A 16,841-nucleotide genomic window follows, 5' to 3' on the forward strand; every position below is an offset into this window, starting at 1 on the left:
AAGTTTTTAAGTGTCTTTTGTTTTTATTTTTGCTTTTTTGCCAGTCCTAAGGATTTTGCAGGTTGGCTTGGGTCCAGTGTGATGATTAAACATTTGTTTCTTAAAAAGGGAATTGATTCTTTTGTTCTGTGTTGCTCAATTCAAGATTAAATCATGAGGGGATTTGGAAGGATAGACCGAAGTTTCATCTGGTTTGGTGAAAACAATATGTTACTACATAATTATTCCTTTGTAATAGCTCAAGAAAGTAAGAGTTCTTTTTTCCTTTTCTTTTCTTCGTCTTTTTTTTTTTTTTTTAATTAAAACTCCATACAGTGCTTCTGATTAAATCCAAATCAGAGTGAACATTATGACTGGGTTTGAGGGAGCCCATCAAATCTTTCTGGCACAATTCTTTGTGGGGCCGAGAAATGACTTTTCTCCCTCTTTCTTTTTGAGATGGCAGTGTTATGGGTGCATTTATCTCTGCGTTCAGGTGCAGCAAGACAGAGATGAGGAAGAAAATCTGCCAAGCACTAGGAAACAATATTAAACAAGCACCTAGAGGAAATTGCAAAGTACTTTCTATTTTATCAGGATTTCTAATTCCAGGTATCTTACTTTGGAACTTTTGTATTACTTTGATATCACTCATAAAATGTTCCATTTCTGAAACCGCTAGATACGCAGAAATCAGTAGTCTTTTTTGGCCAATGCACAGAAAGAAGACCATAGAATACAATTTGTTGATTGTAAAAATAAATGGGTTGATTTTCTTTTCTCAGCTACCAATACAGATGTGTTCTTTGTCAAGAAAAAGTGAATGACACTTTTCTGTTCTTCTAAGTCTTTGTGGGGGAAAAAAAAAAAAAACCCACCTCTGAGGATCAAATCTCCTAGTGTTGATATAATTACTTTACATTACTTTATCTGTTTTTTTATTTGTTATTATTATTATTATTATTATTTCATCTGTTCTGTGTCTACAGTGACCATCATTCCAAGTTTGGATGCCACAGTCAATAAAACTGGGTAACTTATTTCTGTTTTATTGTTTTAGACACCCGAGACCACTTTGCATTGTAAGAGACACAGTTTGACCAAACAAGACCTATATGCACAATGTAATAAAGGGCTTTATAATGGAGTTATTTAACAATGCTAAATGTACATTGAAACAGAACTCAGTGGTTATGTTTAATTAAAGTGGATGGGATAAGGATGATGATTTGTTTTTTATTTTTATTTTTATTTTTAATTTTCTCCCATTGCCTTCCCTCCCTCTTCTTGCCAAGCATGATGATTTATGAAAGTAAATGGAGGCTACAAAGAAAGGAGTGATAACGTGATATGTACACTTTAATATCCACCGTCTGTACCCTGATGGTGAAGTCAAGAGCACAGGACAGTCCTTGGGCGAAATTATATACGTGGTATGTATGGCTTTTGTCACACGTGTTATTTAAACTACATAAGTTAGCTTATTCAATCGTTCTTTGTCCCCCAAATAAATTGGAGACATTTGGCAAAGTTTTAGGAAAATCAAAGGAGAAAATTTGTGAGTTAATATACATAAAGCTCTTCGAAGGTGTAAATAAAGTAAGCTCTCTGCATTTGCTATTATTGTATACAGAATATTTAATGTCAACTTAAGGATATTAGTTAATATTAAATTAATATTAAGCATGTATTATGTATAATACACACACACACACACACACACACACACACTATAAGATTCACAAATACCGTAGGCATAGTATATTTCTTTACCATTGCATTCAATGGCAAAGAAGGGTACTACAAAGAAAATGAAGAATATAAAGCAGAATGGTAAGTGCCCTGTGACATCAGGAGTTCAGAGGAATGGAGAGGTCCTTGTGGCCCCAGGCAAGATATAGGTTTATTGATTATATGGAGGAAGATTGGAAAAGGAGGTAAACATTTCAGGAAGATAAAGAAAAAAAGAAATGGGAGATAGGCCTACATGAACTATTTATAGTCTGGCTGTACTGGATGCCAAGGTAAAAAAGATGAGATTAGAAAGAAATGCCAGAATCACAGGTCTGGACTTGGCTCCATTTAGTCATTGGAATTTTCTGAGCTGTGATAAGCCAGGTTAATATTTGTGTTTCAAGAGGCTAAAATGGCAGTTATGTGTAGAGAAGAATGCCGTGGGGGAGAAATGGAAGGCTAATAAATGACTATTATTTCCTAATAAATAGGAAAAAAGGTAGCAGTGGAAGTGGGGGGAAAAAAAAAAAAGGAATGCAATGGACATTGCTGAAGAAGAATTATTATGCTTTATTGTTTTTACATGATGTTATTATTTGCACACTCTGCATGTTGGGGTAAATTTCTTTGCTTATAAAGAAATTATTTCAGGGGCGCCTGGGTGGCGCAGTCGGTTGAGCGTCCGACTTCAGCCAGGTCACGATCTCGCGGTCCGGGAGTTCGAGCCCCGTGTCGGGCTCTGGGCTGGCGGCTCGGAGCCTGGAGCCTGTTTCCGATTCTGTGTCTCCCTCTCTCTCTCTGCCCCTCCCCCGTTCATGCTCTGTCTCTCTCTGTCCCAAAAATAAATAAACGTTGAAAAAAAAATTAAAAAAAAAAAAAAAAAGAAATTATTTCAGAATTCTTAGGGATTAGGGCCAATTTTTCATAAACACTGATTTTGTTTCTATGGCTGAAATAATTAACTAAATATGGTAAATGAAACAGCCATTTTAAAGTGTTCATAATTTAGTGAATATCTTGAAGGCTAGGGCTAGAACTTGGGGTTTCGATTAGGCTGACTGTAATTCAATTATAGGCTTTGTACTTACGTGAATTTGGGCGAGTTATTGAATTCTCTGAACCATTTGATTCTTATGTCTAAAATGTTGAATAATAAAACTGTCTCTTTGGTTGGATGAAATAACATATTTAGAATGCTCAAACATATCTGCAGCATGTAACAATTATGCAGTACATGTTAAGTATGCTTAATGCCAGGAAACTAAGTGTAAAAAAGTAGAAAGTCTACTTCTTATTATAAAGTCTATCACAGGGTCTGGTATATTGTATACTTTATTTTTCAAGCTTCAAGGATTTTATAATCTTTGTTTTCCTATTACCTCACTGATCTCTCTCTTAACCTTATTTACTTTTTTTTTTCTTCTTCTCTTCGACCTCTTTCTGTTGGTATGATCTAGAGATCAGGTCTTGGATATCTGTATGTCATCCTCTCTCTTGGTGATCTCATCCAGTCCTGTGACTTTAAATATTTTTTGTATGTTTATTTATTCTGAGAGAGAGAGAGAGAGAGAGAGAGAGAGAAAGCATGTGAGTGGAGAGGGGCAGGGAGAGAGGGAGAGAGGGAGAGAGAAAGAATCCCAAGCAGGCTCTACACTGTCAACACAAAGCCCTATATGGGGCTTGATCCCATGAACCGTGAGACATTGTGACTTGAGCCGAGATCAAGAGGCAGATGCTTACTGGAGCGAGCCACCCAGGCGCCCCAGTTCTGTGACTTTAAATATCATCTATATACTGATAACTTACATGGCAGTTTTAAAGATGTGTTCTCAAATTCTTTGATCTTCCTCCCTCCAAAAGACTGAGCCTGCTTCTACTTCCCTGGAGTATGGGCCAGACATAGTGACTGTCATCTAATGGGTGGAATATAACCAAGTGCTGGAATGTCACTTTTGAGATTGGGGTCTCCATCTTGGGTTTTCTCTCTCATCAAGTGCTCTGTGTGGAGACATGTCCTGAGAAGCATTATGGAGATGTCCATATAATGAGGAAAGAGCCTCCTGCCAACAGCCACACCAGAAAACAGATCCTCTAGGCCCAATCAAGTCTTGAGAGACTATAGCCTTAGCTATAACTTGATTACAACTTTATGAGAAACCCTGAGCCAGAACCACTCAGCTCAGTCATATCTGGCTTTCTAACATTGAAACTGGGTGAGACCATTATTATTATATATATATTTTTGTTTTAAGACACTAAGTTTGGGGATAATTTATTGCAGAGCAATAGGTAACTGATGTAAGCCCTGAATTTTTACCTCCAGTCAGATCTCTCTCATGAACTCCAGACTGGTATATCCAACTGCCTACTTGCTATCTCTACCCTGATGGCTCATGGACATCTTGACGTCGACATATTTAAAACTAAACTTATATTCTTTGCTCCCCTCTCCCGAGGGCCCCGGCATAACTTCCCCATGCCAGTTAATAGAAATTGTCAAGTTACTAAGTCTTCGAGATACCTTTGACGTCTATGTTCTATGCTTTCCCCCAATCTAGTAGAAAATTCTTTGGGCTCTATGTAAAAACTATCCTGATTCGACCCCTTACCACCTCATTGCCACCACTCTGCAACAAACCAACCTCATCTCTTTCCTGGATCGTTGCAAGAAACTTCTTATTGTCTTTCAGCTTCTAACCTTGTATTTCTGCCCTACTATATCTTCTCAACACAGGAGACAGTTATCCTTTAACAATATATCTTTATTCTTTAAAAATTTGAGTCAGTTTCCAGTTCTGTTAATGGTAGAGTTACTTGTATCAGACTAACTTTCTTGTAGATAGCAATTTTAAACTCTGGCATAATATTTTTTAAACATTTTTTTTAAACTTTATTTATTTATTTGTTTGTTTATTTATTTATTTAGAGAGAGAGAGAATGAGCAGGGAGGGGCAGAGAGAGAGGGGGACAGAGGATCTGAAGCAGGCTGTGTGTTGACAGCAGCAAGCCCCATGTGAGGTTCAAGCTCATGAACTGTGAGATCATGACCTGAGCCAAAGTCAGATGCTTAGCCCAGTGAGCCACCCAGGTGCCCTCAAGATATTTCTTTTAATGTTTATTTATTTATTTATTTTTTATTTTATTTATTTTTTATTTATTTTTTTTTTCAACGTTTATTTTATTTTTGGGACAGAGAGAGACAGAGCATGAACGGGCGAGGGGCAGAGAGAGAGGGAGACACAGAATCGGAAACAGGCTCCAGGCTCTGAGCCATCAGCCCAGAGCCCGACGCGGGGCTCGAACTCACGGACCGTGAGATTGTGACCTGGTTGAAGTCGGACGCTTAACCAACTGCGCCACCCAGGCGCCCCAAATGTTTATTTATTTTTTAAAGAGAGGGGTGGGGAGGGGCAGAGAGCAAGGGAAACAGAATCCAAAGCAGGCTCCAGGCTCTGAGCCTTCAGCACAGAGCCTGATGTGGGGCTTGAACTTGTGGGCCAGGGGATCATGACCTGAGTCGAAGTTAGGCTTAACAGACTCAGCCACCCAGGGCCCCCCCCCCCCCAAAATATTTTTTAAACAGCTATTTGAAGGTACTAGAGAATAATGCAAAGTAGGCAGACACAGAGAAGAATTTGACGTTGGAAAGAAGGGTGCCATACCAGGTAACAGGCATTCTTACAAAGCTTTTCTGCCTGAGGGCAATATCTAATTAAAATGTGGTGTCCTTGAATAGAACTGAGCGGAAACCAGTCTTATTGACCTGTAATTTCAAAGAAAGGAGTTAGGAGGTATTAGAGTGTCTAGAAGCTAGGAGAAGAAGGCCTGGAGATGGAGCCACTCATGCAAGACCCCCTCAAACCTGTGATTTCCTAAAATTCATATATAGAGAGCATATAACAAAAAGTCCAGAGGAAATCAACAACTTGATGGCTGAAAACATTGAGTGTAGGTTACAGCTATTGACCTATACTGGGAAGACAGAGTTTGGCGGTTCTTGCCAAGTAAAAAGTAAACACCTTGGGCTTTCCTTTGGAACCTATGACATTCCTCATATTATATGCAAATACTGTGTTCCCTGATTTGCCCAAATGCAGGCATAAGCGCACTCCTTGCTCTCTGTCTCTCCATATATTGCCTCCGCAAGGTATAAAATCAAGGCTTTAAAAATTCAGTATGATCAGCCAGTAATTTAACTGTTAGGAAAAAAAAAAATCACCCCTTCTCATAGGAAGATAACAGAAACAAGAATCTCCAAGCACAATAACAAATATAAAATAAAAATTTATTACATAAAGCAGAATATGAGCTACTATCAAAAATGAAAGCAATCAATATCAATAGATCATGAAAACAGTAGACAATTAATAGTCAAGGACATTCAAGTATCTATCACAAGGACTTAATTTAAAAGATGGTCATAAAGAGAGTGAACAGATGGGAAATATCAGTAGAGAAATGGAAACTATAAAAAACCAAATAGAAATTCTTGAAACGGAAAATTCAGCACCTAAAAAAAGTTCTGTGGATGGATTTAGCAGCAGATTAGAGTTAGCAGATAAAAAGTTGTGGTAGGCAGAATACTGCTCCCCTAAAGTGTCCACATCCTAATCCCTGGGACCTGTGAGTATGTTCTTGTGATGTTGTGATTTATATTTTTATTTATTTTTTTATTTTTTTAACGTTTATTTATTTTTGGGACAGAGAGAGACAGAGCGTGAACGGGGGAGGGGCAGAGAGAGAGGGAGACACAGAATCGGAAGCAGGTTCCAGGCTCTGAGCCATCAGCCCAGAGCCCGACGCGGGGCTCGAACTCATGGACCGCGATATGGTGACCTGAGCTGAAGTCGGACCCTTAACCGACTGAGCCACCCAGGCGCCCCTGATGTTGTGATTTATAAAATAAATATATATGTGATCTTCATCCCAGTTTTTGGCTTGGGGTTCCTGTAGTCCTGCAATTTCCTAAGTGGTAAGAGTGATAAAGGTGAAATGGCTGTCTTTTGTTATTCATAACAAGTCCCTTTCTACCACACCAGAGTTTATGTTAATGAGGTCACTTTTGAAAAGCCCCTGGGTTATGTAAGGAGGAGGGATGTTGCCAGGGAAATCAACTTGGAGGAGAAGGTTGGAATTTTCAGTTCCACCATTTGACCTCTGGGAAGGGGAAAAGGGATAGAGATTGAGTCAACCACCTGTGGCCACTGATTTAATCCATCATGCCTAAGTAATGAAACCTCCATAAAAACCCTAAAGGACAGAATTTGGAGAGTTTCCAGATTGGTGGTTACATGGAAGGTGCTGGAAAACCTGTGGCCCAGAGACAGCATGGGAGCTCCCTGCCCCTTCCCACATACCTTACCCTATACATTTCTTTCATCTGGTTGTTCCCGAGTTGTATCTTTTTGTAATAAACCTGCAATCCAGTAAGAAAATGTTTTGCTGAGTTCTGCGAGGCACTCTAGCAAATCAATCAAACACAAGGAGAGGGTCGGGGTGATGTGGTTTTGGATTGGTGGGGAGCGAGGGGGTCCAGAGCCTATGGCCAAGAAAGAATTCTTGAGACGTCTTTGGTTCAAAAAGGTGATTTTATTAAAGTACAGGGACAGGACCCACGGGCAGAATGAAATGCACTGGGGTTGTGAGGAGTGACTCATTATATACTATGGAGTTGGGACAGGTAAAGACAAAAGGGAAGTTTCTAAAAGGACTTTCATATACTAAAGAGGACTCATAAGATACTGGAGTCCTAGCTATTGTCAAACTAAGGTTGTCTTTCCCTCTAGCAACTCATTAACATTAAGATTGGGGTTTCCTGGAAGAATGTCATACTCTGCCTGCCTCAAGTATTTGCCAATGGGCCGCAGGTTATAAGGAAATTTAATTTTAACTACATTTCATTCTGTCTTTGTCTCCCACATGAAGAAGTATTAAGTGTAAATCATAAAGGAGTCACACAGGAGGAAGCAAATTTTTCCTTTCTAGTTACATGGCAAAATAATTTTTCACATGGAATTAAGCCAACAAACTTTAAAACAGGGAGATTACTCTGGATTATCCAGGTGGTCCTTGTGTAATCACATCGGCCTCTAAAAGTGAAAGTAGACCAGAAATTTGAGACAATGGAAGAAGACAGAAAAGATACGAAGTAGGAGACACATATGACTCAATTTGTCGGCTTTGAAAACAGAGGAAGGAAATCACATACTGAGGCAAACAGGTAGTGTCTACAGTCTGGGAGTGACCCTTGACCAATGGTCAGCAAAGAAATAGCGACCTCAGTTTCACAACCGAACAACTGATCTCTGCATCTGCAGAGTAGACGCATCTGCAGACGCATCTACAAAGTAACTTGTACAGGAATTTCACAGAAGCTCTATTCCTAATTGCCAAAAAACCAGATATAGCTCAAATGCCCATCAAAAGGATTGCCAATAGCAAATTACGGTATCTGTACAATGAAATACCACTCAAGAACAACAACAACAACAAAAGAATCACCTACTGATACAAACAACATAGACAGATCGCAAAAACATTACGTTAAGTGAAAGAAGCTAGACACAAAAACCCACAGACAGTTCGAATCTATTTATATGAAGTTCAAGAACAGGTAAAATAATCTACGTTGAAAGAAGTCAGAAAAACAGTTGCTCATGGAGGAGGAGATTGAAAGTTCCCAAAAGAAGTTTCTGGAGTTAGAGAAATGTTCTGTATCATATTTGGGAACGGAGTTGAGTATTTACATTTATGTACAACTTATTGAATTATACACTTAAATATGCATTTGCGTACCTTTACTTTAACCGTAATCAACAACACAACAAAACAAAAAAATAAAAGCTAACATCCATCCTCTGTTAAAAATGCTGTGATGGCTCCCCATTCCACTCAGACAAAAGTAGAATAAAATACAATGGACCAGAGAGACCTTGTCTGGCGTCATTACCTCCTGATCTCTTTCATGTACTTTCTTCCAGCCATGCTCCCCTCCCTGCTGTTTTCTGAAGATGATGCCTTAAGGACTTTGCTTTAACTGTTCTTCCTGCCTGGAACGTTCCTGTTATCAATATCTGCTTCACTAATTCCCATTCTTTGAACTATTTTAAGTATTTGTTCATACCTCTTCTGAGGACTATCTTGATCATACTATTTAATGCTTCAACTTGTTCTCCATCCTCTTATTCCCTACTTTTTACTTTAATTCATAGCACTTATCACCTTCTACTATAATGTGTCATTGACTTATTAATTACAATTATTGTTATTCTCTATTTGCCTGCTTATAATGTAAACTCCACAATGATTGAAATCTTTGTTTTTTTTTTTTTTTATTCATTAATAGATTCCAGGATCTTCTTCTTCCTTTTTTTTATTTTATATTTTATTTGAGAGAGAGAGCAGGAGAGGGGCGGAAGGAAACAAAGGGAGAAAGAGAATCTTAAGCAGGTTCCACGCTCGGCGTGGAGCCCGAAGCAGGGCTCGATCTCAAGATCTTGAGATCATGACCTGAGCCGAAATCGAGTCAGACTCTTAACTGACAGAGCCACCCAAGCACCCCTCCCCAGCTTCCTAAAAGTGTTTGACACATAACCAGTGCTCCATGACCACTTTCATATCCAGTGAATGTATGAATAGGAGGAAATAAAAATAGTATGAAGCCTTCACCATCACTCATTCAATAACTTTTTTTTTTTTAGCTCCTACTATGTTACTATGTGCATATTATTGAGAGCAGAGGAAAAGCCTTCTATTTTCAGAATTTCAGGTTATTTTATGGGCATTCTGGGAGCCTGGAGCCTGAGAGGTTTTAGTTTGTTTGTTTTTGTTATTTTACATACTTATTCAGTCTTCATGCATTGGTTCTATTCCTTATAGCATTCTATATAAAAATCTCTGGTTAAATTAGTCCATTTACCTTTCATAATCTTATTCTTCTTGTCAAAACACCAATATTCAATGCAGTAAGATAAAAGTAAACCTGTGTTCTAAACAGGTTTTGTTTTTCTTATTTCTTGTTAAAACACAGGTACTAAACAACTACATACCAAAGGGAATGAACTAAAAGTTTCTTGCTATGAAAGGAATAAAACAAATTATTATATCAATTTTTCTAAGTTTTCCTTGGACTTTTATGTATGAAAATAGGACTTGTTTGTATATTATCCACACGAACCTAATAACATACTTTTATAAGATTGCTAGATAGAGATTTAAAAAAATTATTTTGGGGAGCCGGGGTGGCTCAGTCGGTTAAGCAGCTGACTGTGGCTCAGGTCATGATCTCATGGTTTGTGATTTTGAGCCCCGTGTGGGGCTCTGCACTGACAGCTCGGAACCAGGAGCCTGCTTTGGATTCTGTCTTCCTCCCTGCCCCACCCCCCAGCTTTCTCTGTCTCTCAAAAGTGAATCAAACATTAAAAAAAATTTTTTTTTAATTATCTTGATATTCTCTCTGGTATATTTATTGAAAACAGTAACAAGAAAACAACAACATCAACTCTTTTCTCCCAAAAGAATGTAATAGAAACTTTTTCATTCAATTGTGTGTGCACATGCGTCTGATAGTACTTGGAAGAAGAAAAGGAAGAATCAATAATACCATAATATTAACTTTATCATTTTGGAAGCAGGAGTGTCATAGGCAGATATATAAAGGTTCCTTGCATGTATCTTTCTTGATGGAAAACTGAAGTTAGGAGATTTGAACATATGGTATTTAGTGCTTCATGGGTTTTGGTTTTGTACTTTTCACTCAAAATGGTGGTCAATATCAAGTGACTTTTCAAGATAGATTCTCATGAGGCACTCTTGGATTCAGGTCATTTTCTTTCAGTTCTGTAAATTACTCCACTCGCTCTCATGTATCAGGTTATATCCTCGGGGTTCTTTCCTTTTTCTCTCCCTTCCTTCACCAACATTTATCAGAAAATATAGTACTGGGGGAGAGTTGGAAATACATGTTTACGACTCAGGAGGAACTCAATATAGACATATAAAAATATACTGTAATCAGATATTTGGAAAGTAGACTTAAATGTGCATATATTCCCATTGCAGTGGAATGACTAACTTTGAGGCCAGTAGGAATTTGTTGGGTAACTTAAAAAGGAATTCTGCTAGACATTGTACAATGCACAGGACAGCCCCCGGCCCTCACGACAATAAATTCTTATGGCTAAAATATCAACCCTTAGACTCATGTGAGAAACCCTTAGATTCATGTGATCAAATTTGCTAGAATTATCTAATTTTTTTTTCTTTTGGATATGCTCCCAACCTCTCTATTTCATTGTACTTTGTTATGCTGGTGAGTGTATTTTATCTTTGAATGTTTTACAGTGTCTACTTTATGATCAGGAGAGAGTTAGCTAGTTAGAGGTGAAAAAAATCACCTGGACAGTTGTTATTTATAAACCCTTTTGCAGTATACCCTCACCATGTGAGAGTGATCAACGTTTTACCAGTAAGAAGTCTGTAGCTAAGAAAATTACTCTAGTTTAACCATCTAGGTACCTTAATTCTTTTGACTTAAAATCCCATTCTGTTTTGCCCTATTGTCTATGAAATTCCAGGTGTTAAACGAATTTAGCACTAAGGAAAACAGAGTTGAGAGGATAAAATATACTTGGCTTTCATTCAGAAATTATTAATTTGTTAAGTAACTGTACTATTTATCTCATTGACTGGAAAGGTTGCTATCAACCAACACCGAGATTATTGGCCAATTATAAACATGGACTACAGCAATGGTTTATAACAGGACTTTAATATTTGTAATATGATTATATAACTTCCTTGCTTTTAGAAATGTACACTGAAGTATTCAAGGGTAATTGGCCACGATAACTGTGACCTACTTCAAAAAGGCTTAGATGGGCAGAGTAAATGTGGTAACATGTCAACAACACACGAAACTAGTTCATAAAGGAGTACTATTTTTGCAAATCTTCCATTCAGATTTTCAAGTTATTTCATAATAATAAAGTTGAAGGAAAAAAAAAAGACACTGAGGGTTTACCAAATGCCAAGAAGGCATTCTGATAGATATTTGGGATATAAAGATGAACGGGATGCAAAGACAGGTAATTTCAAGACTCTTTAATCTCCCCTGTGAAAACAGGAAATTAAACAGGAATTCTAAAATGTTGTCACAAGTGCTACAACCCAAGGAGCTCTATTCTGCCTTTTCCTAAGGTTCGGCCTATTCCCTGCCTCACCTGCCCTCCCAAAGGATAGTAGGGGAGTCTCCACCTTCGCATGTTGCCTTAAGGCTAAGCCTTGTGATTATTCTTAGTCACAGTTTTTCCTATGGGATGGACCATCGAAATAATTATGCTTTCAGGCCATTGCTGATGGCCTGTGACCTACATTTGCTGCCGAAGAAGAATCTCAGAACACTCAACATATATGTGGGCAGATTAAGATCTTAACTATGGGGTGTAGTTTTCTGGACAGTCAACACCAACTAGCCTATAAGTCCCGGTGCCTGCCTCTCAAAGAACTATTCTGGTCACCCAAGAAATTCTAGCATCTCACTCCAGGGTTTCCAACGGGGCAGGGAAAAGGAATGGCTCTATAAAGGAGCATTCAGAATCACTGTCTGCAGGAGACAACCAATGTGGTCCCTCTACCACTGTACCCATTAGGAGTCACTGCGCATAGGAAGGCTGCTGTTCAGAGCAGTGTGTAGTGATGTGGAAGAGGACAGGGCAAAATACAGTTTGGCCCTCACTGATCTAGTCTAAAGTTCTCATTTTACAGCTAGGAAAAACTTTTCCCAAGAAAGGTAAAATGGCTTTACCAAGATTTTGCAATTAATACGCTGAACTATATGAAATTGACATTTTTTTAGGTTAGAAAGTGGCAAAGGAAGGGTCTTTCCAACACACAGTGCTTTTGGCTTGATATACAAAACAACGTAGTTTCTGGAAGCTTCTCCAGTGGCTGGTTCTCTATTTTATTTATTTTTTAATTTTTAAAAATGTTTTTATTTATTTTGGAGAGAGAGAAAGAGACAGAGTGAGAGTGGGGGAAGGGCAGAGAGCGAGGAAGACACAGAATCCGAAGCAGGCTCCGGGCTCTGAGCTGTCGGCACAGAGCCCGACGCTGGGCTCAAACTCACAAACCATGACTTCACGACCTGAGCGGAAGTTGGATGCTCAACCAACAGAGCCACCCAGGTGCTCCCGTCCTCTCTTTAAATTAAAACATTTTCTTGGCAGTCAGGGCCATCACATACGGTCATACTCATTGTGCAGGGCACAGTTTCAGGAGGCACTGTTTACATATTCTATAATGCAAAAGGCAGAATTTTCACATCTTACATTAAAAAACAAGTTAACGGCCATACTCTTTAAAACTTGTTTCTTTTCCTAGATATCTGATATCAATATCCATTAATTATTTCTATCCCCATTTCTTGATACTGACTTACCTTCCACATCTCCTCAACTTCCTTCCTTTATGGCTTCTCTTTTCTACAGTTTCTCGTGGACTACTCATTTTCTTTGACCGCCAACTTACTCTCCTCACATAGCTCTATATTCCTTCTCTCCTTCTTTTTAATAAGGATCATCTCACTTTCCTTCATTCTCTTTTCTCTGTAAGCTATGTCATCCAAATGATTCTTTGTTCAACCTAAATTTAAATTTACCCACCAATTTGTGATTGTAAGATAGCTCATATCCAAAGCAGAGAAACCAAAACACAAAACGAGTAACATTAAGAGTGGGCTCTCTTTTCTCCTCAAATATTTCGGAATATGTAGATGACTGGCTCTGGTTTGAATTATATTTTAAAAGCCTATTTCATTGTTTAAAAAATAAGTGCAGTGGCAGGACTAAGATGTGCCAAGACAGTTTTCTAGAAGAAATGAGGGGAGAGGAAAACTGGGAAAAAATACCGTAGGGCCAGAAGAAGAGACAGGATCTGGAACACATACTTAGTACTGAACAAGTTAATTATGTGAACGAGAGGTCAGCAAGCATGTAGGGACTTCAATTAATCCTACCAACAGTTTCCATCCATAGCTATGAGAGCCAACATTAGCTTCAGCTTAGAGGTATCTATGCCTCTGTTATTCAAGAAAAAAACCCCTACTGACTAATTCCAATATGCATTCTCATATGTAACTTATTTCGGTGCTCAAATGTTATTTGAAAAAAAAGTAATATTGAGTAAAACTTTGATCTTTTATCTTTTTTATTTCTGTATTTCACTCTACTTTTAAGTTAAACCACTAGAATTTTTTTTTTCAGCAAAAGTAGGACCAACCAATTTGATGTTTTATTGATTTAGAAATACCATGCTTTCTCAGATTTTACATGCTATGCTTTGATGGCATGGCTGTGGGGTTCTGTATTTCAGCATAAAGCCTTAGTAATACTCTTGGGGATGGAAGGTCTGCTGCTCTTTTGTTGTTGCTGTTTGTTTATCATTTTTTTTTCCTGACTAGGAGGAAGTCAATATAAATAGATATATGCATTTTATTACAAGTTACCTACTACAGGAGGGAAATAGTACTGTCAGACACAGTTTATTTATTTTCCCCTTCCTTTCATCAAGATCCAGCATAGATACCAACATTTGGAAAGAATAAACATTGGGGAAATAAAATAACCATGATATCCATATATATATCCATATATATATCCGTGTGTGTGTGTATATATATATATATATATATATATCCATGTGTTTGTGTGTGTGTGTGTGTGTGTGTGTGTGTGTATATATATATATATATATATATATATAATAGCTGCAAAATTTCCCTTATGCATTGCTGCAGAACTTTATGGCAGTTTTTGTTTAAGCTCATGGATTTATTAGAAGTTACTAATTGGATGTTCAGTTCCAATGCCCTATTTTGGTACGAATTTTATCTACATTCCATTGACTTATGAAAACCACATTTTCTTAGCGTATCTACTTTAGCAGCAGGACTCAAAATGTCATAGGAAAGAAAAAAGAGTGCTAGCAAGGACTTTGCCTACAAGGAGATTTCCTTTGGCATGCTGTTCAATAAGATACAGATTAAGATGTCCAGACATCCTGGATTGTCCATTCCAATTTTAATTGAATTCACTTTACAAATAGCGTTTTTTTTTTAATTGAAGTGTAGTTGACACACAACGTTACATTAGCTACAAATGGTTTTTTAATGGTCTAAAAATTATGAGACAGTGAACTGGACTCAGCAGGAGATAAACAGATGGGATATACTTCTTCTCATAAGTAGTCTAGTTTGATTGGGTTTGGAGGTGGCAATAAAACTTGTACATATGTGACTATTACAGGAGACAAAGTGAATGGGTTTTGTAAAAGGGCTATCCGTTCAGTGCTATAATGTAAAGAGCCCAAATGGGAGGGGATGGCATTCTTTAAGAACCACGGGGGTATTATTCAGTCTTCATGGAAGGAGCTGTCTTTGAAATGAACATTGGAAGAAACGAAGTTTACACAAAGTGAGAAAGACAGGCGTATCAGGAGGAGGGAAAAGTGTGAACCAAATGCAGGTCTAATTTTGCCAGCAATTGGGGGTTTATGAAGGCTTTTGAGAGAAATTGCAGTAGTGTTTTAGACAGAAATGTAACAAAGGCTTAATACACATCCCTGTATAATCTAGACCCAACCTACTTATTTACTCTGCCATTTTTCTTTCTCCGCTAAGACAATAAGTAGAACCTTGGAAAATTCCAAAACTTAAGGCATGGACATAGGATTATAAGTAGAAAAAAATGGCTGCGTAAAAACGAAACTATAAGAAAAATACTTAGGGAGTAAGCTAAGAGAAAACGATATAAGGAGCACCTCTCAGCTTCTGAGCTTAGCATAATCTTGACACCAAAACTTGAAAAGTACAGTAAGAAAGAACATTACAGGCCAATGTTCCTTATGAACATGAAGTAAAAAATTCTGAATGAGTTAGATGTAACTGGAACCTAGGTACTTATAGAAAGAAAAATGACCAAGTAAGGTTTATTCCAACAATGCAAGGATAGTTTAAAGTTTAAAAATTGAGTACTGTAATTCATCACAGTAATAAAGGTAAAAACCATAACGATATGATAGTATTAATAGATGCAAAAGAAATATTTGATAAAATTCAACACCCACTTATAATAAAAACTCTCAGCAAACTGGAAATTGGAGGGAACTTTCTTAACACAACAAAGGATATCTATAGTTTAGAGGCTTTTGCTACAGGCTTTCATGGAATGATGTGGTGGCTAAAACGAAGGAATGAAGTGGGGGACTCCGTGTAAACTGGTTTTTTTACAAGGCTTAGCTATGGTGGGAAAAGGATAACAAGCGAGATAGTTCCAAGATATTAGGAAGGTTATTTTTTTTTTAATTTTATTTATTTTTGTTACTTTGAAAATGGGGAAAAAATTGACCTACTTATGATTTCCTAAATAGACCATGCCGTTTTACTTCTTGTGTTTTACCTGTTGTATATATTTGGGTGCTGAAAAGAAAGAGGTGCACACAAAATATTTAACTGGAGAGAGCGCAGTAGGGACTATTTACAAAAGGATGGGAAAGGTCAGGGAAACCAACCAAAGATATTGAGCTACATAAGGTACATACTAGAAAGTTGTTACCAGAAACCAGTGAGCATTATAGCCATGAGAATGAGGCGGCCTGACAAAATTACTACTCTGAGCTCTCTTTCTTCCCACCCTCCACTATCCTCCAGGAGTCACCATTGGCTGACCCCAGCAGAAGCCAGGAGGACGAGAAAGCCTGGGTAATGCAGGTCATAAAGAGATGGGCAGAAGGGAGATCTAGAAACGCAAATTAAAAATAACTAGCAAACACATGCTATTCTCTAATTGTAATGCTCTTCCCTATTTTTTATCTGTCAAAATCCTGATCACTCAATTCATGAGGAACATTCTCTGTGGAATTACAGTGCTTCCCAACAAAGAGAACCGGTCTTTTCTCTTATTTGAATGCATGCATCTGTGGAAAGAATGTTTATTCATGCAAATATGTGACAGACACAGTAATAATATGTATTATTTGCCTACTTTATTTCTAAAATCTTTTAAGGTAGATAGTATATCTAGGCTTAGCAGGTTGAGCAAGCTGTCCACATGTACAGAGCTGGTGGTTGGCAA

General features: G+C 37.8%; 1 long non-coding RNA gene across 2 annotated transcripts; it reads left to right on the forward strand.

The window, feature by feature from the left end:
• Window positions 1–1,172: 1,172 nt before the first annotated feature.
• Window positions 1,173–16,538, forward strand: LOC147581163 (uncharacterized). Of its 2 annotated transcripts, none has more exons than XR_015250860.1 (2): window positions 1,173–1,412; window positions 16,418–16,538. It is a non-coding gene; the product is annotated as an uncharacterized LOC147581163 (long non-coding RNA). The 2 variants fall into 2 exon arrangements; XR_015250861.1 differs by lacking the exon at window positions 1,173–1,412 and adding an exon at window positions 1,487–1,578.
• The last annotated feature ends 303 nt before the right edge of the window (window positions 16,539–16,841 follow it).

This window comes from Puma concolor, chromosome B2 (assembly GCF_028749965.1).
Source record: "Puma concolor isolate L17-30 chromosome B2, mPumCon1.1.hap2, whole genome shotgun sequence".
Taxonomy (NCBI): domain Eukaryota; kingdom Metazoa; phylum Chordata; class Mammalia; order Carnivora; family Felidae; genus Puma; species Puma concolor.